Source organism: Mytilus trossulus, chromosome 6 (assembly GCF_036588685.1).
Source record: "Mytilus trossulus isolate FHL-02 chromosome 6, PNRI_Mtr1.1.1.hap1, whole genome shotgun sequence".
Lineage (NCBI taxonomy): Eukaryota > Metazoa > Mollusca > Bivalvia > Mytilida > Mytilidae > Mytilus > Mytilus trossulus.
Window position 1 is genome coordinate 6,248,621 of NC_086378.1, and position 21,122 is coordinate 6,269,742.

At 35.3% G+C, this 21,122-nt stretch overlaps 59 non-coding genes across 59 annotated transcripts; all 59 read right to left on the reverse strand.

Moving 5' to 3' along the window:
- Positions 1–21: 21 nt before the first annotated feature.
- Positions 22–95, reverse strand: Trnai-aau (transfer RNA isoleucine (anticodon AAU)). The gene has a single exon. It is a non-coding gene; the product is annotated as a tRNA-Ile (tRNA).
- A 258-nt stretch (positions 96–353) lies between these two features.
- Positions 354–427, reverse strand: Trnai-aau (transfer RNA isoleucine (anticodon AAU)). Its single transcript has one exon. It is a non-coding gene; the product is annotated as a tRNA-Ile (tRNA).
- Positions 428–727: 300 nt separating this feature from the next.
- Trnai-aau (transfer RNA isoleucine (anticodon AAU)) lies at positions 728–801 on the reverse strand. The gene has a single exon. It is a non-coding gene; the product is annotated as a tRNA-Ile (tRNA).
- Positions 802–1,059: 258 nt separating this feature from the next.
- Positions 1,060–1,133, reverse strand: Trnai-aau (transfer RNA isoleucine (anticodon AAU)). The gene has a single exon. It is a non-coding gene; the product is annotated as a tRNA-Ile (tRNA).
- A 648-nt stretch (positions 1,134–1,781) lies between these two features.
- Positions 1,782–1,855, reverse strand: Trnai-aau (transfer RNA isoleucine (anticodon AAU)). The gene has a single exon. It is a non-coding gene; the product is annotated as a tRNA-Ile (tRNA).
- Positions 1,856–2,155: 300 nt separating this feature from the next.
- Trnai-aau (transfer RNA isoleucine (anticodon AAU)) lies at positions 2,156–2,229 on the reverse strand. The gene has a single exon. It is a non-coding gene; the product is annotated as a tRNA-Ile (tRNA).
- Positions 2,230–2,487: 258 nt separating this feature from the next.
- Trnai-aau (transfer RNA isoleucine (anticodon AAU)) lies at positions 2,488–2,561 on the reverse strand. Its single transcript has one exon. It is a non-coding gene; the product is annotated as a tRNA-Ile (tRNA).
- A 300-nt stretch (positions 2,562–2,861) lies between these two features.
- Positions 2,862–2,935, reverse strand: Trnai-aau (transfer RNA isoleucine (anticodon AAU)). Its single transcript has one exon. It is a non-coding gene; the product is annotated as a tRNA-Ile (tRNA).
- A 258-nt stretch (positions 2,936–3,193) lies between these two features.
- Positions 3,194–3,267, reverse strand: Trnai-aau (transfer RNA isoleucine (anticodon AAU)). The gene has a single exon. It is a non-coding gene; the product is annotated as a tRNA-Ile (tRNA).
- Positions 3,268–3,567: 300 nt separating this feature from the next.
- Trnai-aau (transfer RNA isoleucine (anticodon AAU)) lies at positions 3,568–3,641 on the reverse strand. Its single transcript has one exon. It is a non-coding gene; the product is annotated as a tRNA-Ile (tRNA).
- A 258-nt stretch (positions 3,642–3,899) lies between these two features.
- Trnai-aau (transfer RNA isoleucine (anticodon AAU)) lies at positions 3,900–3,973 on the reverse strand. Its single transcript has one exon. It is a non-coding gene; the product is annotated as a tRNA-Ile (tRNA).
- A 300-nt stretch (positions 3,974–4,273) lies between these two features.
- Trnai-aau (transfer RNA isoleucine (anticodon AAU)) lies at positions 4,274–4,347 on the reverse strand. Its single transcript has one exon. It is a non-coding gene; the product is annotated as a tRNA-Ile (tRNA).
- A 258-nt stretch (positions 4,348–4,605) lies between these two features.
- Trnai-aau (transfer RNA isoleucine (anticodon AAU)) lies at positions 4,606–4,679 on the reverse strand. Its single transcript has one exon. It is a non-coding gene; the product is annotated as a tRNA-Ile (tRNA).
- A 300-nt stretch (positions 4,680–4,979) lies between these two features.
- Trnai-aau (transfer RNA isoleucine (anticodon AAU)) lies at positions 4,980–5,053 on the reverse strand. The gene has a single exon. It is a non-coding gene; the product is annotated as a tRNA-Ile (tRNA).
- A 258-nt stretch (positions 5,054–5,311) lies between these two features.
- Trnai-aau (transfer RNA isoleucine (anticodon AAU)) lies at positions 5,312–5,385 on the reverse strand. The gene has a single exon. It is a non-coding gene; the product is annotated as a tRNA-Ile (tRNA).
- A 300-nt stretch (positions 5,386–5,685) lies between these two features.
- Trnai-aau (transfer RNA isoleucine (anticodon AAU)) lies at positions 5,686–5,759 on the reverse strand. Its single transcript has one exon. It is a non-coding gene; the product is annotated as a tRNA-Ile (tRNA).
- A 258-nt stretch (positions 5,760–6,017) lies between these two features.
- On the reverse strand, positions 6,018–6,091 carry Trnai-aau (transfer RNA isoleucine (anticodon AAU)). Its single transcript has one exon. It is a non-coding gene; the product is annotated as a tRNA-Ile (tRNA).
- Positions 6,092–6,391: 300 nt separating this feature from the next.
- Positions 6,392–6,465, reverse strand: Trnai-aau (transfer RNA isoleucine (anticodon AAU)). Its single transcript has one exon. It is a non-coding gene; the product is annotated as a tRNA-Ile (tRNA).
- A 258-nt stretch (positions 6,466–6,723) lies between these two features.
- Trnai-aau (transfer RNA isoleucine (anticodon AAU)) lies at positions 6,724–6,797 on the reverse strand. The gene has a single exon. It is a non-coding gene; the product is annotated as a tRNA-Ile (tRNA).
- Positions 6,798–7,097: 300 nt separating this feature from the next.
- Trnai-aau (transfer RNA isoleucine (anticodon AAU)) lies at positions 7,098–7,171 on the reverse strand. The gene has a single exon. It is a non-coding gene; the product is annotated as a tRNA-Ile (tRNA).
- A 258-nt stretch (positions 7,172–7,429) lies between these two features.
- On the reverse strand, positions 7,430–7,503 carry Trnai-aau (transfer RNA isoleucine (anticodon AAU)). Its single transcript has one exon. It is a non-coding gene; the product is annotated as a tRNA-Ile (tRNA).
- A 300-nt stretch (positions 7,504–7,803) lies between these two features.
- Trnai-aau (transfer RNA isoleucine (anticodon AAU)) lies at positions 7,804–7,877 on the reverse strand. Its single transcript has one exon. It is a non-coding gene; the product is annotated as a tRNA-Ile (tRNA).
- A 258-nt stretch (positions 7,878–8,135) lies between these two features.
- On the reverse strand, positions 8,136–8,209 carry Trnai-aau (transfer RNA isoleucine (anticodon AAU)). The gene has a single exon. It is a non-coding gene; the product is annotated as a tRNA-Ile (tRNA).
- Positions 8,210–8,509: 300 nt separating this feature from the next.
- On the reverse strand, positions 8,510–8,583 carry Trnai-aau (transfer RNA isoleucine (anticodon AAU)). Its single transcript has one exon. It is a non-coding gene; the product is annotated as a tRNA-Ile (tRNA).
- Positions 8,584–8,841: 258 nt separating this feature from the next.
- Positions 8,842–8,915, reverse strand: Trnai-aau (transfer RNA isoleucine (anticodon AAU)). The gene has a single exon. It is a non-coding gene; the product is annotated as a tRNA-Ile (tRNA).
- Positions 8,916–9,215: 300 nt separating this feature from the next.
- Positions 9,216–9,289, reverse strand: Trnai-aau (transfer RNA isoleucine (anticodon AAU)). The gene has a single exon. It is a non-coding gene; the product is annotated as a tRNA-Ile (tRNA).
- Positions 9,290–9,547: 258 nt separating this feature from the next.
- Positions 9,548–9,621, reverse strand: Trnai-aau (transfer RNA isoleucine (anticodon AAU)). Its single transcript has one exon. It is a non-coding gene; the product is annotated as a tRNA-Ile (tRNA).
- A 300-nt stretch (positions 9,622–9,921) lies between these two features.
- Trnai-aau (transfer RNA isoleucine (anticodon AAU)) lies at positions 9,922–9,995 on the reverse strand. Its single transcript has one exon. It is a non-coding gene; the product is annotated as a tRNA-Ile (tRNA).
- Positions 9,996–10,253: 258 nt separating this feature from the next.
- On the reverse strand, positions 10,254–10,327 carry Trnai-aau (transfer RNA isoleucine (anticodon AAU)). The gene has a single exon. It is a non-coding gene; the product is annotated as a tRNA-Ile (tRNA).
- A 300-nt stretch (positions 10,328–10,627) lies between these two features.
- On the reverse strand, positions 10,628–10,701 carry Trnai-aau (transfer RNA isoleucine (anticodon AAU)). The gene has a single exon. It is a non-coding gene; the product is annotated as a tRNA-Ile (tRNA).
- Positions 10,702–10,959: 258 nt separating this feature from the next.
- Trnai-aau (transfer RNA isoleucine (anticodon AAU)) lies at positions 10,960–11,033 on the reverse strand. Its single transcript has one exon. It is a non-coding gene; the product is annotated as a tRNA-Ile (tRNA).
- Positions 11,034–11,333: 300 nt separating this feature from the next.
- Trnai-aau (transfer RNA isoleucine (anticodon AAU)) lies at positions 11,334–11,407 on the reverse strand. Its single transcript has one exon. It is a non-coding gene; the product is annotated as a tRNA-Ile (tRNA).
- Positions 11,408–11,665: 258 nt separating this feature from the next.
- On the reverse strand, positions 11,666–11,739 carry Trnai-aau (transfer RNA isoleucine (anticodon AAU)). Its single transcript has one exon. It is a non-coding gene; the product is annotated as a tRNA-Ile (tRNA).
- Positions 11,740–12,039: 300 nt separating this feature from the next.
- Positions 12,040–12,113, reverse strand: Trnai-aau (transfer RNA isoleucine (anticodon AAU)). The gene has a single exon. It is a non-coding gene; the product is annotated as a tRNA-Ile (tRNA).
- A 258-nt stretch (positions 12,114–12,371) lies between these two features.
- Trnai-aau (transfer RNA isoleucine (anticodon AAU)) lies at positions 12,372–12,445 on the reverse strand. Its single transcript has one exon. It is a non-coding gene; the product is annotated as a tRNA-Ile (tRNA).
- A 300-nt stretch (positions 12,446–12,745) lies between these two features.
- Trnai-aau (transfer RNA isoleucine (anticodon AAU)) lies at positions 12,746–12,819 on the reverse strand. The gene has a single exon. It is a non-coding gene; the product is annotated as a tRNA-Ile (tRNA).
- Positions 12,820–13,077: 258 nt separating this feature from the next.
- Positions 13,078–13,151, reverse strand: Trnai-aau (transfer RNA isoleucine (anticodon AAU)). Its single transcript has one exon. It is a non-coding gene; the product is annotated as a tRNA-Ile (tRNA).
- Positions 13,152–13,451: 300 nt separating this feature from the next.
- On the reverse strand, positions 13,452–13,525 carry Trnai-aau (transfer RNA isoleucine (anticodon AAU)). Its single transcript has one exon. It is a non-coding gene; the product is annotated as a tRNA-Ile (tRNA).
- Positions 13,526–13,783: 258 nt separating this feature from the next.
- On the reverse strand, positions 13,784–13,857 carry Trnai-aau (transfer RNA isoleucine (anticodon AAU)). The gene has a single exon. It is a non-coding gene; the product is annotated as a tRNA-Ile (tRNA).
- A 300-nt stretch (positions 13,858–14,157) lies between these two features.
- On the reverse strand, positions 14,158–14,231 carry Trnai-aau (transfer RNA isoleucine (anticodon AAU)). The gene has a single exon. It is a non-coding gene; the product is annotated as a tRNA-Ile (tRNA).
- A 258-nt stretch (positions 14,232–14,489) lies between these two features.
- On the reverse strand, positions 14,490–14,563 carry Trnai-aau (transfer RNA isoleucine (anticodon AAU)). Its single transcript has one exon. It is a non-coding gene; the product is annotated as a tRNA-Ile (tRNA).
- A 300-nt stretch (positions 14,564–14,863) lies between these two features.
- Trnai-aau (transfer RNA isoleucine (anticodon AAU)) lies at positions 14,864–14,937 on the reverse strand. The gene has a single exon. It is a non-coding gene; the product is annotated as a tRNA-Ile (tRNA).
- Positions 14,938–15,195: 258 nt separating this feature from the next.
- On the reverse strand, positions 15,196–15,269 carry Trnai-aau (transfer RNA isoleucine (anticodon AAU)). The gene has a single exon. It is a non-coding gene; the product is annotated as a tRNA-Ile (tRNA).
- Positions 15,270–15,569: 300 nt separating this feature from the next.
- Positions 15,570–15,643, reverse strand: Trnai-aau (transfer RNA isoleucine (anticodon AAU)). Its single transcript has one exon. It is a non-coding gene; the product is annotated as a tRNA-Ile (tRNA).
- Positions 15,644–15,901: 258 nt separating this feature from the next.
- On the reverse strand, positions 15,902–15,975 carry Trnai-aau (transfer RNA isoleucine (anticodon AAU)). Its single transcript has one exon. It is a non-coding gene; the product is annotated as a tRNA-Ile (tRNA).
- Positions 15,976–16,275: 300 nt separating this feature from the next.
- Positions 16,276–16,349, reverse strand: Trnai-aau (transfer RNA isoleucine (anticodon AAU)). The gene has a single exon. It is a non-coding gene; the product is annotated as a tRNA-Ile (tRNA).
- Positions 16,350–16,607: 258 nt separating this feature from the next.
- Trnai-aau (transfer RNA isoleucine (anticodon AAU)) lies at positions 16,608–16,681 on the reverse strand. Its single transcript has one exon. It is a non-coding gene; the product is annotated as a tRNA-Ile (tRNA).
- Positions 16,682–16,981: 300 nt separating this feature from the next.
- Trnai-aau (transfer RNA isoleucine (anticodon AAU)) lies at positions 16,982–17,055 on the reverse strand. Its single transcript has one exon. It is a non-coding gene; the product is annotated as a tRNA-Ile (tRNA).
- A 258-nt stretch (positions 17,056–17,313) lies between these two features.
- On the reverse strand, positions 17,314–17,387 carry Trnai-aau (transfer RNA isoleucine (anticodon AAU)). The gene has a single exon. It is a non-coding gene; the product is annotated as a tRNA-Ile (tRNA).
- A 300-nt stretch (positions 17,388–17,687) lies between these two features.
- Trnai-aau (transfer RNA isoleucine (anticodon AAU)) lies at positions 17,688–17,761 on the reverse strand. The gene has a single exon. It is a non-coding gene; the product is annotated as a tRNA-Ile (tRNA).
- A 258-nt stretch (positions 17,762–18,019) lies between these two features.
- On the reverse strand, positions 18,020–18,093 carry Trnai-aau (transfer RNA isoleucine (anticodon AAU)). The gene has a single exon. It is a non-coding gene; the product is annotated as a tRNA-Ile (tRNA).
- A 300-nt stretch (positions 18,094–18,393) lies between these two features.
- On the reverse strand, positions 18,394–18,467 carry Trnai-aau (transfer RNA isoleucine (anticodon AAU)). The gene has a single exon. It is a non-coding gene; the product is annotated as a tRNA-Ile (tRNA).
- Positions 18,468–18,725: 258 nt separating this feature from the next.
- On the reverse strand, positions 18,726–18,799 carry Trnai-aau (transfer RNA isoleucine (anticodon AAU)). Its single transcript has one exon. It is a non-coding gene; the product is annotated as a tRNA-Ile (tRNA).
- Positions 18,800–19,101: 302 nt separating this feature from the next.
- Trnai-aau (transfer RNA isoleucine (anticodon AAU)) lies at positions 19,102–19,175 on the reverse strand. The gene has a single exon. It is a non-coding gene; the product is annotated as a tRNA-Ile (tRNA).
- Positions 19,176–19,433: 258 nt separating this feature from the next.
- Trnai-aau (transfer RNA isoleucine (anticodon AAU)) lies at positions 19,434–19,507 on the reverse strand. Its single transcript has one exon. It is a non-coding gene; the product is annotated as a tRNA-Ile (tRNA).
- Positions 19,508–19,807: 300 nt separating this feature from the next.
- On the reverse strand, positions 19,808–19,881 carry Trnai-aau (transfer RNA isoleucine (anticodon AAU)). Its single transcript has one exon. It is a non-coding gene; the product is annotated as a tRNA-Ile (tRNA).
- A 258-nt stretch (positions 19,882–20,139) lies between these two features.
- Positions 20,140–20,213, reverse strand: Trnai-aau (transfer RNA isoleucine (anticodon AAU)). The gene has a single exon. It is a non-coding gene; the product is annotated as a tRNA-Ile (tRNA).
- A 299-nt stretch (positions 20,214–20,512) lies between these two features.
- On the reverse strand, positions 20,513–20,586 carry Trnai-aau (transfer RNA isoleucine (anticodon AAU)). Its single transcript has one exon. It is a non-coding gene; the product is annotated as a tRNA-Ile (tRNA).
- A 258-nt stretch (positions 20,587–20,844) lies between these two features.
- Positions 20,845–20,918, reverse strand: Trnai-aau (transfer RNA isoleucine (anticodon AAU)). The gene has a single exon. It is a non-coding gene; the product is annotated as a tRNA-Ile (tRNA).
- Positions 20,919–21,122: the final 204 nt, after the last annotated feature.

Sequence of the window (21,122 nt, forward strand, 5' to 3'; positions counted from 1 at the left end):
GACAAAAACTAGAAAAATATATGGCCAATGTGGGGATCGAACCCACGACATTCGCGTTATTAGCACGACGCTCTAACCAACTGAGCTAACCGGCCCATGAAACTTACTTTGGAAATTTTATGTATTTATTCAAACATATCATCATGAACAATTGTCCTTTTCACAAGTCTAACTTCATTTGACGGATTTTCCAGTTGACAAGGTAAAAAGCGTGGAAATCGTGCAAAAAGACTAAAAGTTTAAACCTACCACTTCTTTTTACATTTCCTGACGTTAAGAGTATCTTTTGACGAACTTCTGTTATCTCGGACATAGCCGAAAAGCTTTAATACTATAGACTATCAAAAATTCAGTGGCCAATGTGGGGATCGAACCCACGACATTCGCGTTATTAGCACGACGCTCTAACCAACTGAGCTAACCGGCCGTTGGAAACATTTTGGGAAATTTTATGTACTTATATATGGGTATCCTATTCTTACAGAATTACATATATAGAAAGGATATCTAAACTTTAAGATATGTTCAAATCCTTTGTACTTTGAATCTTAATGCGTTTTCTTGTCTAAAATAGTGTTGGATTTTGTGCTATTCTCATTGTGAGTCCATTTCATGGAAATTGTAAACATCACTGAACTTTTAATTTATTCTTATATTCTCATGTTGAGAATTAATATACTAGTTTAGTGGGCTTTCTTCAATCAGCGACAAAAACTAGAAAAATATATGGCCAATGTGGGGATCGAACCCACGACATTCGCGTTATTAGCACGACGCTCTAACCAACTGAGCTAACCGGCCCATGAAACTTACTTTGGAAATTTTATGTATTTATTCAAACATATCATCATGAACAATTGTCCTTTTCACAAGTCTAACTTCATTTGACGGATTTTCCAGTTGACAAGGTAAAAAGCGTGGAAATCGTGCAAAAAGACTAAAAGTTTAAACCTACCACTTCTTTTTACATTTCCTGACGTTAAGAGTATCTTTTGACGAACTTCTGTTATCTCGGACATAGCCGAAAAGCTTTAATACTATAGACTATCAAAAATTCAGTGGCCAATGTGGGGATCGAACCCACGACATTCGCGTTATTAGCACGACGCTCTAACCAACTGAGCTAACCGGCCGTTGGAAACATTTTGGGAAATTTTATGTTATAAGTTATATGGTTTGCTACTGACCCCATACGGATCCATAGAGGGTTAGTAAAATCCATAGGGGGTGAGGCCGGAGGCCGAGTCCCCTATGAATTTTATTCACCCTCTATGGATCCGTAGGGGGTCAGTAGTTAACCGTATAACGAATTTATCGGACGCTGGACTTTTTCTGCGGCGTTTTGTTGAAAAATAAACAATGAAACACAACAACATTTATAGATGACGTCGCCATTAACGCGTCACGAACCCCATATGAAACTTACTAACCCCATACGGTCTCATAGGGGGTCACCACGTGACGGCGTTTATCCAATCACAACGTGATAATTCATCAATGGTCCGATAAACTTATATATGGGTATCCTATTCTTACAGAATTAAATATATAGAAAGGATATCTAAACTTTAAGATATGTTCAAATCCTTTGTACTTTGAATCTTAATGCGTTTTCTTGTCTAAAATAGTGTTGGATTTTGTGCTATTCTCATTGTGAGTCCATTTCATGGAAATTGTAAACATCACTGAACTTTTAATTTATTCTTATATTCTCATGTTGAGAATTAATATACTAGTTTAGTGGGCTTTCTTCAATCAGCGACAAAAACTAGAAAAATATATGGCCAATGTGGGGATCGAACCCACGACATTCGCGTTATTAGCACGACGCTCTAACCAACTGAGCTAACCGGCCGTTGGAAACATTTTGGGAAATTTTATGTACTTATATATGGGTATCCTATTCTTACAGAATTACATATATAGAAAGGATATCTAAACTTTAAGATATGTTCAAATCCTTTGTACTTTGAATCTTAATGCGTTTTCTTGTCTAAAATAGTGTTGGATTTTGTGCTATTCTCATTGTGAGTCCATTTCATGGAAATTGTAAACATCACTGAACTTTTAATTTATTCTTATATTCTCATGTTGAGAATTAATATACTAGTTTAGTGGGCTTTCTTCAATCAGCGACAAAAACTAGAAAAATATATGGCCAATGTGGGGATCGAACCCACGACATTCGCGTTATTAGCACGACGCTCTAACCAACTGAGCTAACCGGCCCATGAAACTTACTTTGGAAATTTTATGTATTTATTCAAACATATCATCATGAACAATTGTCCTTTTCACAAGTCTAACTTCATTTGACGGATTTTCCAGTTGACAAGGTAAAAAGCGTGGAAATCGTGCAAAAAGACTAAAAGTTTAAACCTACCACTTCTTTTTACATTTCCTGACGTTAAGAGTATCTTTTGACGAACTTCTGTTATCTCGGACATAGCCGAAAAGCTTTAATACTATAGACTATCAAAAATTCAGTGGCCAATGTGGGGATCGAACCCACGACATTCGCGTTATTAGCACGACGCTCTAACCAACTGAGCTAACCGGCCGTTGGAAACATTTTGGGAAATTTTATGTACTTATATATGGGTATCCTATTCTTACAGAATTACATATATAGAAAGGATATCTAAACTTTAAGATATGTTCAAATCCTTTGTACTTTGAATCTTAATGCGTTTTCTTGTCTAAAATAGTGTTGGATTTTGTGCTATTCTCATTGTGAGTCCATTTCATGGAAATTGTAAACATCACTGAACTTTTAATTTATTCTTATATTCTCATGTTGAGAATTAATATACTAGTTTAGTGGGCTTTCTTCAATCAGCGACAAAAACTAGAAAAATATATGGCCAATGTGGGGATCGAACCCACGACATTCGCGTTATTAGCACGACGCTCTAACCAACTGAGCTAACCGGCCCATGAAACTTACTTTGGAAATTTTATGTATTTATTCAAACATATCATCATGAACAATTGTCCTTTTCACAAGTCTAACTTCATTTGACGGATTTTCCAGTTGACAAGGTAAAAAGCGTGGAAATCGTGCAAAAAGACTAAAAGTTTAAACCTACCACTTCTTTTTACATTTCCTGACGTTAAGAGTATCTTTTGACGAACTTCTGTTATCTCGGACATAGCCGAAAAGCTTTAATACTATAGACTATCAAAAATTCAGTGGCCAATGTGGGGATCGAACCCACGACATTCGCGTTATTAGCACGACGCTCTAACCAACTGAGCTAACCGGCCGTTGGAAACATTTTGGGAAATTTTATGTACTTATATATGGGTATCCTATTCTTACAGAATTACATATATAGAAAGGATATCTAAACTTTAAGATATGTTCAAATCCTTTGTACTTTGAATCTTAATGCGTTTTCTTGTCTAAAATAGTGTTGGATTTTGTGCTATTCTCATTGTGAGTCCATTTCATGGAAATTGTAAACATCACTGAACTTTTAATTTATTCTTATATTCTCATGTTGAGAATTAATATACTAGTTTAGTGGGCTTTCTTCAATCAGCGACAAAAACTAGAAAAATATATGGCCAATGTGGGGATCGAACCCACGACATTCGCGTTATTAGCACGACGCTCTAACCAACTGAGCTAACCGGCCCATGAAACTTACTTTGGAAATTTTATGTATTTATTCAAACATATCATCATGAACAATTGTCCTTTTCACAAGTCTAACTTCATTTGACGGATTTTCCAGTTGACAAGGTAAAAAGCGTGGAAATCGTGCAAAAAGACTAAAAGTTTAAACCTACCACTTCTTTTTACATTTCCTGACGTTAAGAGTATCTTTTGACGAACTTCTGTTATCTCGGACATAGCCGAAAAGCTTTAATACTATAGACTATCAAAAATTCAGTGGCCAATGTGGGGATCGAACCCACGACATTCGCGTTATTAGCACGACGCTCTAACCAACTGAGCTAACCGGCCGTTGGAAACATTTTGGGAAATTTTATGTACTTATATATGGGTATCCTATTCTTACAGAATTACATATATAGAAAGGATATCTAAACTTTAAGATATGTTCAAATCCTTTGTACTTTGAATCTTAATGCGTTTTCTTGTCTAAAATAGTGTTGGATTTTGTGCTATTCTCATTGTGAGTCCATTTCATGGAAATTGTAAACATCACTGAACTTTTAATTTATTCTTATATTCTCATGTTGAGAATTAATATACTAGTTTAGTGGGCTTTCTTCAATCAGCGACAAAAACTAGAAAAATATATGGCCAATGTGGGGATCGAACCCACGACATTCGCGTTATTAGCACGACGCTCTAACCAACTGAGCTAACCGGCCCATGAAACTTACTTTGGAAATTTTATGTATTTATTCAAACATATCATCATGAACAATTGTCCTTTTCACAAGTCTAACTTCATTTGACGGATTTTCCAGTTGACAAGGTAAAAAGCGTGGAAATCGTGCAAAAAGACTAAAAGTTTAAACCTACCACTTCTTTTTACATTTCCTGACGTTAAGAGTATCTTTTGACGAACTTCTGTTATCTCGGACATAGCCGAAAAGCTTTAATACTATAGACTATCAAAAATTCAGTGGCCAATGTGGGGATCGAACCCACGACATTCGCGTTATTAGCACGACGCTCTAACCAACTGAGCTAACCGGCCGTTGGAAACATTTTGGGAAATTTTATGTACTTATATATGGGTATCCTATTCTTACAGAATTACATATATAGAAAGGATATCTAAACTTTAAGATATGTTCAAATCCTTTGTACTTTGAACCTTAATGCGTTTTCTTGTCTAAAATAGTGTTGGATTTTGTGCTATTCTCATTGTGAGTCCATTTCATGGAAATTGTAAACATCACTGAACTTTTAATTTATTCTTATATTCTCATGTTGAGAATTAATATACTAGTTTAGTGGGCTTTCTTCAATCAGCGACAAAAACTAGAAAAATATATGGCCAATGTGGGGATCGAACCCACGACATTCGCGTTATTAGCACGACGCTCTAACCAACTGAGCTAACCGGCCCATGAAACTTACTTTGGAAATTTTATGTATTTATTCAAACATATCATCATGAACAATTGTCCTTTTCACAAGTCTAACTTCATTTGACGGATTTTCCAGTTGACAAGGTAAAAAGCGTGGAAATCGTGCAAAAAGACTAAAAGTTTAAACCTACCACTTCTTTTTACATTTCCTGACGTTAAGAGTATCTTTTGACGAACTTCTGTTATCTCGGACATAGCCGAAAAGCTTTAATACTATAGACTATCAAAAATTCAGTGGCCAATGTGGGGATCGAACCCACGACATTCGCGTTATTAGCACGACGCTCTAACCAACTGAGCTAACCGGCCGTTGGAAACATTTTGGGAAATTTTATGTACTTATATATGGGTATCCTATTCTTACAGAATTACATATATAGAAAGGATATCTAAACTTTAAGATATGTTCAAATCCTTTGTACTTTGAATCTTAATGCGTTTTCTTGTCTAAAATAGTGTTGGATTTTGTGCTATTCTCATTGTGAGTCCATTTCATGGAAATTGTAAACATCACTGAACTTTTAATTTATTCTTATATTCTCATGTTGAGAATTAATATACTAGTTTAGTGGGCTTTCTTCAATCAGCGACAAAAACTAGAAAAATATATGGCCAATGTGGGGATCGAACCCACGACATTCGCGTTATTAGCACGACGCTCTAACCAACTGAGCTAACCGGCCCATGAAACTTACTTTGGAAATTTTATGTATTTATTCAAACATATCATCATGAACAATTGTCCTTTTCACAAGTCTAACTTCATTTGACGGATTTTCCAGTTGACAAGGTAAAAAGCGTGGAAATCGTGCAAAAAGACTAAAAGTTTAAACCTACCACTTCTTTTTACATTTCCTGACGTTAAGAGTATCTTTTGACGAACTTCTGTTATCTCGGACATAGCCGAAAAGCTTTAATACTATAGACTATCAAAAATTCAGTGGCCAATGTGGGGATCGAACCCACGACATTCGCGTTATTAGCACGACGCTCTAACCAACTGAGCTAACCGGCCGTTGGAAACATTTTGGGAAATTTTATGTACTTATATATGGGTATCCTATTCTTACAGAATTACATATATAGAAAGGATATCTAAACTTTAAGATATGTTCAAATCCTTTGTACTTTGAATCTTAATGCGTTTTCTTGTCTAAAATAGTGTTGGATTTTGTGCTATTCTCATTGTGAGTCCATTTCATGGAAATTGTAAACATCACTGAACTTTTAATTTATTCTTATATTCTCATGTTGAGAATTAATATACTAGTTTAGTGGGCTTTCTTCAATCAGCGACAAAAACTAGAAAAATATATGGCCAATGTGGGGATCGAACCCACGACATTCGCGTTATTAGCACGACGCTCTAACCAACTGAGCTAACCGGCCCATGAAACTTACTTTGGAAATTTTATGTATTTATTCAAACATATCATCATGAACAATTGTCCTTTTCACAAGTCTAACTTCATTTGACGGATTTTCCAGTTGACAAGGTAAAAAGCGTGGAAATCGTGCAAAAAGACTAAAAGTTTAAACCTACCACTTCTTTTTACATTTCCTGACGTTAAGAGTATCTTTTGACGAACTTCTGTTATCTCGGACATAGCCGAAAAGCTTTAATACTATAGACTATCAAAAATTCAGTGGCCAATGTGGGGATCGAACCCACGACATTCGCGTTATTAGCACGACGCTCTAACCAACTGAGCTAACCGGCCGTTGGAAACATTTTGGGAAATTTTATGTACTTATATATGGGTATCCTATTCTTACAGAATTACATATATAGAAAGGATATCTAAACTTTAAGATATGTTCAAATCCTTTGTACTTTGAATCTTAATGCGTTTTCTTGTCTAAAATAGTGTTGGATTTTGTGCTATTCTCATTGTGAGTCCATTTCATGGAAATTGTAAACATCACTGAACTTTTAATTTATTCTTATATTCTCATGTTGAGAATTAATATACTAGTTTAGTGGGCTTTCTTCAATCAGCGACAAAAACTAGAAAAATATATGGCCAATGTGGGGATCGAACCCACGACATTCGCGTTATTAGCACGACGCTCTAACCAACTGAGCTAACCGGCCCATGAAACTTACTTTGGAAATTTTATGTATTTATTCAAACATATCATCATGAACAATTGTCCTTTTCACAAGTCTAACTTCATTTGACGAATTTTCCAGTTGACAAGGTAAAAAGCGTGGAAATCGTGCAAAAAGACTAAAAGTTTAAACCTACCACTTCTTTTTACATTTCCTGACGTTAAGAGTATCTTTTGACGAACTTCTGTTATCTCGGACATAGCCGAAAAGCTTTAATACTATAGACTATCAAAAATTCAGTGGCCAATGTGGGGATCGAACCCACGACATTCGCGTTATTAGCACGACGCTCTAACCAACTGAGCTAACCGGCCGTTGGAAACATTTTGGGAAATTTTATGTGCTTATATATGGGTATCCTATTCTTACAGAATTACATATATAGAAAGGATATCTAAACTTTAAGATATGTTCAAATCCTTTGTACTTTGAATCTTAATGCGTTTTCTTGTCTAAAATAGTGTTGGATTTTGTGCTATTCTCATTGTGAGTCCATTTCATGGAAATTGTAAACATCACTGAACTTTTAATTTATTCTTATATTCTCATGTTGAGAATTAATATACTAGTTTAGTGGGCTTTCTTCAATCAGCGACAAAAACTAGAAAAATATATGGCCAATGTGGGGATCGAACCCACGACATTCGCGTTATTAGCACGACGCTCTAACCAACTGAGCTAACCGGCCCATGAAACTTACTTTGGAAATTTTATGTATTTATTCAAACATATCATCATGAACAATTGTCCTTTTCACAAGTCTAACTTCATTTGACGGATTTTCCAGTTGACAAGGTAAAAAGCGTGGAAATCGTGCAAAAAGACTAAAAGTTTAAACCTACCACTTCTTTTTACATTTCCTGACGTTAAGAGTATCTTTTGACGAACTTCTGTTATCTCGGACATAGCCGAAAAGCTTTAATACTATAGACTATCAAAAATTCAGTGGCCAATGTGGGGATCGAACCCACGACATTCGCGTTATTAGCACGACGCTCTAACCAACTGAGCTAACCGGCCGTTGGAAACATTTTGGGAAATTTTATGTACTTATATATGGGTATCCTATTCTTACAGAATTACATATATAGAAAGGATATCTAAACTTTAAGATATGTTCAAATCCTTTGTACTTTGAATCTTAATGCGTTTTCTTGTCTAAAATAGTGTTGGATTTTGTGCTATTCTCATTGTGAGTCCATTTCATGGAAATTGTAAACATCACTGAACTTTTAATTTATTCTTATATTCTCATGTTGAGAATTAATATACTAGTTTAGTGGGCTTTCTTCAATCAGCGACAAAAACTAGAAAAATATATGGCCAATGTGGGGATCGAACCCACGACATTCGCGTTATTAGCACGACGCTCTAACCAACTGAGCTAACCGGCCCATGAAACTTACTTTGGAAATTTTATGTATTTATTCAAACATATCATCATGAACAATTGTCCTTTTCACAAGTCTAACTTCATTTGACGGATTTTCCAGTTGACAAGGTAAAAAGCGTGGAAATCGTGCAAAAAGACTAAAAGTTTAAACCTACCACTTCTTTTTACATTTCCTGACGTTAAGAGTATCTTTTGACGAACTTCTGTTATCTCGGACATAGCCGAAAAGCTTTAATACTATAGACTATCAAAAATTCAGTGGCCAATGTGGGGATCGAACCCACGACATTCGCGTTATTAGCACGACGCTCTAACCAACTGAGCTAACCGGCCGTTGGAAACATTTTGGGAAATTTTATGTACTTATATATGGGTATCCTATTCTTACAGAATTACATATATAGAAAGGATATCTAAACTTTAAGATATGTTCAAATCCTTTGTACTTTGAACCTTAATGCGTTTTCTTGTCTAAAATAGTGTTGGATTTTGTGCTATTCTCATTGTGAGTCCATTTCATGGAAATTGTAAACATCACTGAACTTTTAATTTATTCTTATATTCTCATGTTGAGAATTAATATACTAGTTTAGTGGGCTTTCTTCAATCAGCGACAAAAACTAGAAAAATATATGGCCAATGTGGGGATCGAACCCACGACATTCGCGTTATTAGCACGACGCTCTAACCAACTGAGCTAACCGGCCCATGAAACTTACTTTGGAAATTTTATGTATTTATTCAAACATATCATCATGAACAATTGTCCTTTTCACAAGTCTAACTTCATTTGACGGATTTTCCAGTTGACAAGGTAAAAAGCGTGGAAATCGTGCAAAAAGACTAAAAGTTTAAACCTACCACTTCTTTTTACATTTCCTGACGTTAAGAGTATCTTTTGACGAACTTCTGTTATCTCGGACATAGCCGAAAAGCTTTAATACTATAGACTATCAAAAATTCAGTGGCCAATGTGGGGATCGAACCCACGACATTCGCGTTATTAGCACGACGCTCTAACCAACTGAGCTAACCGGCCGTTGGAAACATTTTGGGAAATTTTATGTACTTATATATGGGTATCCTATTCTTACAGAATTACATATATAGAAAGGATATCTAAACTTTAAGATATGTTCAAATCCTTTGTACTTTGAATCTTAATGCGTTTTCTTGTCTAAAATAGTGTTGGATTTTGTGCTATTCTCATTGTGAGTCCATTTCATGGAAATTGTAAACATCACTGAACTTTTAATTTATTCTTATATTCTCATGTTGAGAATTAATATACTAGTTTAGTGGGCTTTCTTCAATCAGCGACAAAAACTAGAAAAATATATGGCCAATGTGGGGATCGAACCCACGACATTCGCGTTATTAGCACGACGCTCTAACCAACTGAGCTAACCGGCCCATGAAACTTACTTTGGAAATTTTATGTATTTATTCAAACATATCATCATGAACAATTGTCCTTTTCACAAGTCTAACTTCATTTGACGGATTTTCCAGTTGACAAGGTAAAAAGCGTGGAAATCGTGCAAAAAGACTAAAAGTTTAAACCTACCACTTCTTTTTACATTTCCTGACGTTAAGAGTATCTTTTGACGAACTTCTGTTATCTCGGACATAGCCGAAAAGCTTTAATACTATAGACTATCAAAAATTCAGTGGCCAATGTGGGGATCGAACCCACGACATTCGCGTTATTAGCACGACGCTCTAACCAACTGAGCTAACCGGCCGTTGGAAACATTTTGGGAAATTTTATGTACTTATATATGGGTATCCTATTCTTACAGAATTACATATATAGAAAGGATATCTAAACTTTAAGATATGTTCAAATCCTTTGTACTTTGAACCTTAATGCGTTTTCTTGTCTAAAATAGTGTTGGATTTTGTGCTATTCTCATTGTGAGTCCATTTCATGGAAATTGTAAACATCACTGAACTTTTAATTTATTCTTATATTCTCATGTTGAGAATTAATATACTAGTTTAGTGGGCTTTCTTCAATCAGCGACAAAAACTAGAAAAATATATGGCCAATGTGGGGATCGAACCCACGACATTCGCGTTATTAGCACGACGCTCTAACCAACTGAGCTAACCGGCCCATGAAACTTACTTTGGAAATTTTATGTATTTATTCAAACATATCATCATGAACAATTGTCCTTTTCACAAGTCTAACTTCATTTGACGGATTTTCCAGTTGACAAGGTAAAAAGCGTGGAAATCGTGCAAAAAGACTAAAAGTTTAAACCTACCACTTCTTTTTACATTTCCTGACGTTAAGAGTATCTTTTGACGAACTTCTGTTATCTCGGACATAGCCGAAAAGCTTTAATACTATAGACTATCAAAAATTCAGTGGCCAATGTGGGGATCGAACCCACGACATTCGCGTTATTAGCACGACGCTCTAACCAACTGAGCTAACCGGCCGTTGGAAACATTTTGGGAAATTTTATGTACTTATATATGGGTATCCTATTCTTACAGAATTACATATATAGAAAGGATATCTAAACTTTAAGATATGTTCAAATCCTTTGTACTTTGAATCTTAATGCGTTTTCTTGTCTAAAATAGTGTTGGATTTTGTGCTATTCTCATTGTGAGTCCATTTCATGGAAATTGTAAACATCACTGAACTTTTAATTTATTCTTATATTCTCATGTTGAGAATTAATATACTAGTTTAGTGGGCTTTCTTCAATCAGCGACAAAAACTAGAAAAATATATGGCCAATGTGGGGATCGAACCCACGACATTCGCGTTATTAGCACGACGCTCTAACCAACTGAGCTAACCGGCCCATGAAACTTACTTTGGAAATTTTATGTATTTATTCAAACATATCATCATGAACAATTGTCCTTTTCACAAGTCTAACTTCATTTGACGGATTTTCCAGTTGACAAGGTAAAAAGCGTGGAAATCGTGCAAAAAGACTAAAAGTTTAAACCTACCACTTCTTTTTACATTTCCTGACGTTAAGAGTATCTTTTGACGAACTTCTGTTATCTCGGACATAGCCGAAAAGCTTTAATACTATAGACTATCAAAAATTCAGTGGCCAATGTGGGGATCGAACCCACGACATTCGCGTTATTAGCACGACGCTCTAACCAACTGAGCTAACCGGCCGTTGGAAACATTTTGGGAAATTTTATGTACTTATATATGGGTATCCTATTCTTACAGAATTACATATATAGAAAGGATATCTAAACTTTAAGATATGTTCAAATCCTTTGTACTTTGAACCTTAATGCGTTTTCTTGTCTAAAATAGTGTTGGATTTTGTGCTATTCTCATTGTGAGTCCATTTCATGGAAATTGTAAACATCACTGAACTTTTAATTTATTCTTATATTCTCATGTTGAGAATTAATATACTAGTTTAGTGGGCTTTCTTCAATCAGCGACAAAAACTAGAAAAATATATGGCCAATGTGGGGATCGAACCCACGACATTCGCGTTATTAGCACGACGCTCTAACCAACTGAGCTAACCGGCCCATGAAACTTACTTTGGAAATTTTATGTATTTATTCAAACATATCATCATGAACAATTGTCCTTTTCACAAGTCTAACTTCATTTGACGGATTTTCCAGTTGACAAGGTAAAAAGCGTGGAAATCGTGCAAAAAGACTAAAAGTTTAAACCTACCACTTCTTTTTACATTTCCTGACGTTAAGAGTATCTTTTGACGAACTTCTGTTATCTCGGACATAGCCGAAAAGCTTTAATACTATAGACTATCAAAAATTCAGTGGCCAATGTGGGGATCGAACCCACGACATTCGCGTTATTAGCACGACGCTCTAACCAACTGAGCTAACCGGCCGTTGGAAACATTTTGGGAAATTTTATGTACTTATATATGGGTATCCTATTCTTACAGAATTACATATATAGAAAGGATATCTAAACTTTAAGATATGTTCAAATCCTTTGTACTTTGAATCTTAATGCGTTTTCTTGTCTAAAATAGTGTTGGATTTTGTGCTATTCTCATTGTGAGTCCATTTCATGGAAATTGTAAACATCACTGAACTTTTAATTTATTCTTATATTCTCATGTTGAGAATTAATATACTAGTTTAGTGGGCTTTCTTCAATCAGCGACAAAAACTAGAAAAATATATGGCCAATGTGGGGATCGAACCCACGACATTCGCGTTATTAGCACGACGCTCTAACCAACTGAGCTAACCGGCCCATGAAACTTACTTTGGAAATTTTATGTATTTATTCAAACATATCATCATGAACAATTGTCCTTTTCACAAGTCTAACTTCATTTGACGGATTTTCCAGTTGACAAGGTAAAAAGCGTGGAAATCGTGCAAAAAGACTAAAAGTTTAAACCTACCACTTCTTTTTACATTTCCTGACGTTAAGAGTATCTTTTGACGAACTTCTGTTATCTCGGACATAGCCGAAAAGCTTTAATACTATAGACTATCAAAAATTCAGTGGCCAATGTGGGGATCGAACCCACGACATTCGCGTTATTAGCACGACGCTCTAACCAACTGAGCTAACCGGCCGTTGGAAACATTTTGGGAAATTTTATGTACTTATATATGGGTATCCTATTCTTACAGAATTACATATATAGAAAGGATATCTAAACTTTAAGATATGTTCAAATCCTTTGTACTTTGAACCTTAATGCGTTTTCTTGTCTAAAATAGTGTTGGATTTTGTGCTATTCTCATTGTGAGTCCATTTCATGGAAATTGTAAACATCACTGAACTTTTAATTTATTCTTATATTCTCATGTTGAGAATTAATATACTAGTTTAGTGGGCTTTCTTCAATCAGCGACAAAAACTAGAAAAATATATGGCCAATGTGGGGATCGAACCCACGACATTCGCGTTATTAGCACGACGCTCTAACCAACTGAGCTAACCGGCCCATGAAACTTACTTTGGAAATTTTATGTATTTATTCAAACATATCATCATGAACAATTGTCCTTTTCACAAGTCTAACTTCATTTGACGGATTTTCCAGTTGACAAGGTAAAAAGCGTGGAAATCGTGCAAAAAGACTAAAAGTTTAAACCTACCACTTCTTTTTACATTTCCTGACGTTAAGAGTATCTTTTGACGAACTTCTGTTATCTCGGACATAGCCGAAAAGCTTTAATACTATAGACTATCAAAAATTCAGTGGCCAATGTGGGGATCGAACCCACGACATTCGCGTTATTAGCACGACGCTCTAACCAACTGAGCTAACCGGCCGTTGGAAACATTTTGGGAAATTTTATGTACTTATATATGGGTATCCTATTCTTACAGAATTACATATATAGAAAGGATATCTAAACTTTAAGATATGTTCAAATCCTTTGTACTTTGAATCTTAATGCGTTTTCTTGTCTAAAATAGTGTTGGATTTTGTGCTATTCTCATTGTGAGTCCATTTCATGGAAATTGTAAACATCACTGAACTTTTAATTTATTCTTATATTCTCATGTTGAGAATTAATATACTAGTTTAGTGGGCTTTCTTCAATCAGCGACAAAAACTAGAAAAATATATGGCCAATGTGGGGATCGAACCCACGACATTCGCGTTATTAGCACGACGCTCTAACCAACTGAGCTAACCGGCCCATGAAACTTACTTTGGAAATTTTATGTATTTATTCAAACATATCATCATGAACAATTGTCCTTTTCACAAGTCTAACTTCATTTGACGGATTTTCCAGTTGACAAGGTAAAAAGCGTGGAAATCGTGCAAAAAGACTAAAAGTTTAAACCTACCACTTCTTTTTACATTTCCTGACGTTAAGAGTATCTTTTGACGAACTTCTGTTATCTCGGACATAGCCGAAAAGCTTTAATACTATAGACTATCAAAAATTCAGTGGCCAATGTGGGGATCGAACCCACGACATTCGCGTTATTAGCACGACGCTCTAACCAACTGAGCTAACCGGCCGTTGGAAACATTTTGGGAAATTTTATGTACTTATATATGGGTATCCTATTCTTACAGAATTACATATATAGAAAGGATATCTAAACTTTAAGATATGTTCAAATCCTTTGTACTTTGAACCTTAATGCGTTTTCTTGTCTAAAATAGTGTTGGATTTTGTGCTATTCTCATTGTGAGTCCATTTCATGGAAATTGTAAACATCACTGAACTTTTAATTTATTCTTATATTCTCATGTTGAGAATTAATATACTAGTTTAGTGGGCTTTCTTCAATCAGCGACAAAAACTAGAAAAATATATGGCCAATGTGGGGATCGAACCCACGACATTCGCGTTATTAGCACGACGCTCTAACCAACTGAGCTAACCGGCCCATGAAACTTACTTTGGAAATTTTATGTATTTATTCAAACATATCATCATGAACAATTGTCCTTTTCACAAGTCTAACTTCATTTGACGGATTTTCCAGTTGACAAGGTAAAAAGCGTGGAAATCGTGCAAAAAGACTAAAAGTTTAAACCTACCACTTCTTTTTACATTTCCTGACGTTAAGAGTATCTTTTGACGAACTTCTGTTATCTCGGACATAGCCGAAAAGCTTTAATACTATAGACTATCAAAAATTCAGTGGCCAATGTGGGGATCGAACCCACGACATTCGCGTTATTAGCACGACGCTCTAACCAACTGAGCTAACCGGCCGTTGGAAACATTTTGGGAAATTTTATGTACTTATATATGGGTATCCTATTCTTACAGAATTACATATATAGAAAGGATATCTAAACTTTAAGATATGTTCAAATCCTTTGTACTTTGAATCTTAATGCGTTTTCTTGTCTAAAATAGTGTTGGATTTTGTGCTATTCTCATTGTGAGTCCATTTCATGGAAATTGTAAACATCACTGAACTTTTAATTTATTCTTATATTCTCATGTTGAGAATTAATATACTAGTTTAGTGGGCTTTCTTCAATCAGCGACAAAAACTAGAAAAATATATGGCCAATGTGGGGATCGAACCCACGACATTCGCGTTATTAGCACGACGCTCTAACCAACTGAGCTAACCGGCCCATGAAACTTACTTTGGAAATTTTATGTATTTATTCAAACATATCATCATGAACAATTGTCCTTTTCACAAGTCTAACTTCATTTGACGGATTTTCCAGTTGACAAGGTAAAAAGCGTGGAAATCGTGCAAAAAGACTAAAAGTTTAAACCTACCACTTCTTTTTACATTTCCTGACGTTAAGAGTATCTTTTGACGAACTTCTGTTATCTCGGACATAGCCGAAAAGCTTTAATACTATAGACTATCAAAAATTCAGTGGCCAATGTGGGGATCGAACCCACGACATTCGCGTTATTAGCACGACGCTCTAACCAACTGAGCTAACCGGCCGTTGGAAACATTTTGGGAAATTTTATGTACTTATATATGGGTATCCTATTCTTACAGAATTACATATATAGAAAGGATATCTAAACTTTAAGATATGTTCAAATCCTTTGTACTTTGAACCTTAATGCGTTTTCTTGTCTAAAATAGTGTTGGATTTTGTGCTATTCTCATTGTGAGTCCATTTCATGGAAATTGTAAACATCACTGAACTTTTAATTTATTCTTATATTCTCATGTTGAGAATTAATATACTAGTTTAGTGGGCTTTCTTCAATCAGCGACAAAAACTAGAAAAATATATGGCCAATGTGGGGATCGAACCCACGACATTCGCGTTATTAGCACGACGCTCTAACCAACTGAGCTAACCGGCCCATGAAACTTACTTTGGAAATTTTATGTATTTATTCAAACATATCATCATGAACAATTGTCCTTTTCACAAGTCTAACTTCATTTGACGGATTTTCCAGTTGACAAGGTAAAAAGCGTGGAAATCGTGCAAAAAGACTAAAAGTTTAAACCTACCACTTCTTTTTACATTTCCTGACGTTAAGAGTATCTTTTGACGAACTTCTGTTATCTCGGACATAGCCGAAAAGCTTTAATACTATAGACTATCAAAAATTCAGTGGCCAATGTGGGGATCGAACCCACGACATTCGCGTTATTAGCACGACGCTCTAACCAACTGAGCTAACCGGCCGTTGGAAACATTTTGGGAAATTTTATGTACTTATATATGGGTATCCTATTCTTACAGAATTACATATATAGAAAGGATATCTAAACTTTAAGATATGTTCAAATCCTTTGTACTTTGAATCTTAATGCGTTTTCTTGTCTAAAATAGTGTTGGATTTTGTGCTATTCTCATTGTGAGTCCATTTCATGGAAATTGTAAACATCACTGAACTTTTAATTTATTCTTATATTCTCATGTTGAGAATTAATATACTAGTTTAGTGGGCTTTCTTCAATCAGCGACAAAAACTAGAAAAATATATGGCCAATGTGGGGATCGAACCCACGACATTCGCGTTATTAGCACGACGCTCTAACCAACTGAGCTAACCGGCCCATGAAACTTACTTTGGAAATTTTATGTATTTATTCAAACATATCATCATGAACAATTGTCCTTTTCACAAGTCTAACTTCATTTGACGGATTTTCCAGTTGACAAGGTAAAAAGCGTGGAAATCGTGCAAAAAGACTAAAAGTTTAAACCTACCACTTCTTTTTACATTTCCTGACGTTAAGAGTATCTTTTGACGAACTTCTGTTATCTCGGACATAGCCGAAAAGCTTTAATACTATAGACTATCAAAAATTCAGTGGCCAATGTGGGGATCGAACCCACGACATTCGCGTTATTAGCACGACGCTCTAACCAACTGAGCTAACCGGCCGTTGGAAACATTTTGGGAAATTTTATGTACTTATATATGGGTATCCTATTCTTACAGAATTACATATATAGAAAGGATATCTAAACTTTAAGATATGTTCAAATCCTTTGTACTTTGAACCTTAATGCGTTTTCTTGTCTAAAATAGTGTTGGATTTTGTGCTATTCTCATTGTGAGTCCATTTCATGGAAATTGTAAACATCACTGAACTTTTAATTTATTCTTATATTCTCATGTTGAGAATTAATATACTAGTTTAGTGGGCTTTCTTCAATCAGCGACAAAAACTAGAAAAATATATGGCCAATGTGGGGATCGAACCCACGACATTCGCGTTATTAGCACGACGCTCTAACCAACTGAGCTAACCGGCCCATGAAACTTACTTTGGAAATTTTATGTATTTATTCAAACATATCATCATGAACAATTGTCCTTTTCACAAGTCTAACTTCATTTGACGGATTTTCCAGTTGACAAGGTAAAAAGCGTGGAAATCGTGCAAAAAGACTAAAAGTTTAAACCTACCACTTCTTTTTACATTTCCTGACGTTAAGAGTATCTTTTGACGAACTTCTGTTATCTCGGACATAGCCGAAAAGCTTTAATACTATAGACTATCAAAAATTCAGTGGCCAATGTGGGGATCGAACCCACGACATTCGCGTTATTAGCACGACGCTCTAACCAACTGAGCTAACCGGCCGTTGGAAACATTTTGGGAAATTTTATGTACTTATATATGGGTATCCTATTCTTACAGAATTACATATATAGAAAGGATATCTAAACTTTAAGATATGTTCAAATCCTTTGTACTTTGAATCTTAATGCGTTTTCTTGTCTAAAATAGTGTTGGATTTTGTGCTATTCTCATTGTGAGTCCATTTCATGGAAATTGTAAACATCACTGAACTTTTAATTTATTCTTATATTCTCATGTTGAGAATTAATATACTAGTTTAGTGGGCTTTCTTCAATCAGCGACAAAAACTAGAAAAATATATGGCCAATGTGGGGATCGAACCCACGACATTCGCGTTATTAGCACGACGCTCTAACCAACTGAGCTAACCGGCCCATGAAACTTACTTTGGAAATTTTATGTATTTATTCAAACATATCATCATGAACAATTGTCCTTTTCACAAGTCTAACTTCATTTGACGGATTTTCCAGTTGACAAGGTAAAAAGCGTGGAAATCGTGCAAAAAGACTAAAAGTTTAAACCTACCACTTCTTTTTACATTTCCTGACGTTAAGAGTATCTTTTGACGAACTTCTGTTATCTCGGACATAGCCGAAAAGCTTTAATACTATAGACTATCAAAAATTCAGTGGCCAATGTGGGGATCGAACCCACGACATTCGCGTTATTAGCACGACGCTCTAACCAACTGAGCTAACCGGCCGTTGGAAACATTTTGGGAAATTTTATGTACTTATATATGGGTATCCTATTCTTACAGAATTACATATATAGAAAGGATATCTAAACTTTAAGATATGTTCAAATCCTTTGTACTTTGAACCTTAATGCGTTTTCTTGTCTAAAATAGTGTTGGATTTTGTGCTATTCTCATTGTGAGTCCATTTCATGGAAATTGTAAACATCACTGAACTTTTAATTTATTCTTATATTCTCATGTTGAAGGAATTAATATACTAGTTTAGTGGGCTTTCTTCAATCAGCGACAAAAACTAGAAAAATATATGGCCAATGTGGGGATCGAACCCACGACATTCGCGTTATTAGCACGACGCTCTAACCAACTGAGCTAACCGGCCCATGAAACTTACTTTGGAAATTTTATGTATTTATTCAAACATATCATCATGAACAATTGTCCTTTTCACAAGTCTAACTTCATTTGACGGATTTTCCAGTTGACAAGGTAAAAAGCGTGGAAATCGTGCAAAAAGACTAAAAGTTTAAACCTACCACTTCTTTTTACATTTCCTGACGTTAAGAGTATCTTTTGACGAACTTCTGTTATCTCGGACATAGCCGAAAAGCTTTAATACTATAGACTATCAAAAATTCAGTGGCCAATGTGGGGATCGAACCCACGACATTCGCGTTATTAGCACGACGCTCTAACCAACTGAGCTAACCGGCCGTTGGAAACATTTTGGGAAATTTTATGTACTTATATATGGGTATCCTATTCTTACAGAATTACATATATAGAAAGGATATCTAAACTTTAAGATATGTTCAAATCCTTTGTACTTTGAACCTTAATGCGTTTTCTTGTCTAAAATAGTGTTGGATTTTGTGCTATTCTCATTGTGAGTCCATTTCATGGAAATTGTAAACATCACTGAACTTTTAATTTATTCTTATATTCTCATGTTGAGAATTAATATACTAGTTTAGTGGGCTTTCTTCAATCAGCGACAAAAACTAGAAAAATATATGGCCAATGTGGGGATCGAACCCACGACATTCGCGTTATTAGCACGACGCTCTAACCAACTGAGCTAACCGGCCCATGAAACTTACTTTGGAAATTTTATGTATTTATTCAAACATATCATCATGAACAATTGTCCTTTTCACAAGTCTAACTTCATTTGACGGATTTTCCAGTTGACAAGGTAAAAAGCGTGGAAATCGTGCAAAAAGACTAAAAGTTTAAACCTACCACTTCTTTTTACATTTCCTGACGTTAAGAGTATCTTTTGACGAACTTCTGTTATCTCGGACATAGCCGAAAAGCTTTAATACTATAGACTATCAAAAATTCAGTGGCCAATGTGGGGATCGAACCCACGACATTCGCGTTATTAGCACGACGCTCTAACCAACTGAGCTAACCGGCCGTTGGAAACATTTTGGGAAATTTTATGTACTTATATATGGGTATCCTATTCTTACAGAATTACATATATAGAAAGGATATCTAACTTTAAGATATGTTCAAATCCTTTGTACTTTGAATCTTAATGCGTTTTCTTGTCTAAAATAGTGTTGGATTTTGTGCTATTCTCATTGTGAGTCCATTTCATGGAAATTGTAAACATCACTGAACTTTTAATTTATTCTTATATTCTCATGTTGAGAATTAATATACTAGTTTAGTGGGCTTTCTTCAATCAGCGACAAAAACTAGAAAAATATATGGCCAATGTGGGGATCGAACCCACGACATTCGCGTTATTAGCACGACGCTCTAACCAACTGAGCTAACCGGCCCATGAAACTTACTTTGGAAATTTTATGTATTTATTCAAACATATCATCATGAACAATTGTCCTTTTCACAAGTCTAACTTCATTTGACGGATTTTCCAGTTGACAAGGTAAAAAGCGTGGAAATCGTGCAAAAAGACTAAAAGTTTAAACCTACCACTTCTTTTTACATTTCCTGACGTTAAGAGTATCTTTTGACGAACTTCTGTTATCTCGGACATAGCCGAAAAGCTTTAATACTATAGACTATCAAAAATTCAGTGGCCAATGTGGGGATCGAACCCACGACATTCGCGTTATTAGCACGACGCTCTAACCAACTGAGCTAACCGGCCGTTGGAAACATTTTGGGAAATTTTATGTACTTATATATGGGTATCCTATTCTTACAGAATTACATATATAGAAAGGATATCTAAACTTTAAGATATGTTCAAATCCTTTGTACTTTGAACCTTAATGCGTTTTCTTGTCTAAAATAGTGTTGGATTTTGTGCTATTCTCATTGTGAGTCCATTTCATGGAAATTGTAAACATCA